Consider the following 1,939-nt stretch of genomic DNA (forward strand, 5'->3'; position numbering starts at 1 on the left):
GGAGAGAGAGAGAGAGAGAAGACGACATCCATCAAAATCCAGTCATCCCATAAGAATTTCTCATCTGTACAGCAGAATTTACTGGCTTTGGCAACATGCACATTTCTCTCTCAGCATATGAGAACTGCCAATAACAGCTGCTTTTCAGCTTCCCAGGCTTTTTTTCCTCTTGCTTTTTTTACCTGAAACAACTTTACTTTCTAACTGTGGAGCAATGGGGCTCCAGATCTTTCAAGTCAATGATGAATCCTCTGTTATTTTATTAGCTGAATGTGCAAATTAGAAATGTCTTGAGAATATTTTTATCTCACGGCTATCACTCTTATTAAATAAGAAGTTGCATTAGTGCCTTTCTGGGTGAACATCAACAGTTGTGTACAACACAGATGTGAAACAGAGCTCCCAGAAAAACCAGCTGAGGACGGCAGAAACCCTCAGAGTTGTAAGTGCAACTGCTCTCTTCACAAAAAATGTGACAATTCTGTGGGTGGCAAACTCACACGTCGGTGGGAGTATTGCATCCCCAATCTTCTTTTTTTCTTTTTTTTTCTTTTTTCTTTTTTCCCTCAAAAACTGCAAAGCTGACATTCTCACCTCGATTTCGATTTCAACATTTGACAATATTTTAAAAATGTTTTTTATAAACCAGGCACTTCACAAATTCCCTTTTGACATCCTTGGTGAAGCCTAATGGTTTCTTCCGAGTAATGATTTTCTGCTTTCTGCTTTATAAACCCCTTATGTAGGGGCAACCCCAGAACATTATAACACTCCACTTCATTCTGCTGCAAATGGTTTCAATTGAAGATCTCGTTTGAAAATTTGTGTGTGGCTTTGATTTTCCAGTCCTGGAAGCTCTTGTTTTGGAGGCTATCTGGAAATTACCTGGGGAAATGTCTTAGGAAGGATTACAGAGCAAACTATTAGCTGAGTGCAGATCATGTCCCCTGGTTCCATGTTCAAAGAGGAATCTGTGCTCATGTTCTTTTCTCCTCCTGTGCTTTAGGAGCTTCCCAGATCAGTTTTTATTACTTATGGCCCACAGCTGTCTCCTGTGATCCAGGCATACTTGCATGAGCTAAATAGAGGCTGGTTTTTAAGAGGGATAAAGGTTGCCGTAAGAAAGACTGTGACAGGAAGCAGCCATGCTATTTTAGGGTCTATATTGAAATTTACACTCAAATATTAACCAGCTATCTTTTCTCTATTGTGACTTTGGGTGAGACTGGCAGAAACCTACCAATGGCTACAAGATCAGTAAAAAAGGGAAATATCTAATATTGGATTACAGAAAGGGAGTTTTTTTGAGAATGATCCTTGGTGCTTCTTTTTAATCTCTGAGAAAAGATGCTCATTTGTTACTGTAATCCCTTTGCACCACTGACTTCTCAGTAACCTCCCTTTGCTGAACACACCACCACTGACAAATTAGGTTGACCTATGTCACCCACTGGCTGTCTTGAAACTTTGTGGCCTCTCTTAAACCACCTATGCACAAAATAATTTTCCAAAACATCCTTAATCTTTCTTTGAACAGGAATTACTCCTGAATAAATCAGGAATTACTTTTAGATGAAGACTTTTGCCCTAAATTGCATTTGTGCAACTCATTATTACATTTTACATGAGGTATCTGAGAGGATCACAGGAAATAGGATAGCAGCTACTGTAGGCACCTATTTCCCACAGAAGCCATCAGGGCAAGTTTATTAGTCCATTATGGCTGCAAATAATGAATTCTATTCTATATTTGGGGTTACCTGGGGTTTAAATTGGTACTGATCTTAGTCTAATGTTTCCAATTTCCAGAATTGAAACACATTACTATATGAATTTGCCAGCATGCAAAATGTTAATCTTGATAGATTACATTAATCTTCATAAAGAGTGCTTTTTGCTCCACTTACATTTCAGGATCTTAACTCCTCGGCATAAGGAT

Source organism: Meleagris gallopavo, chromosome 16, assembly GCF_000146605.3.
Source record: "Meleagris gallopavo isolate NT-WF06-2002-E0010 breed Aviagen turkey brand Nicholas breeding stock chromosome 16, Turkey_5.1, whole genome shotgun sequence".
Classification (NCBI taxonomy): domain Eukaryota; kingdom Metazoa; phylum Chordata; class Aves; order Galliformes; family Phasianidae; genus Meleagris; species Meleagris gallopavo.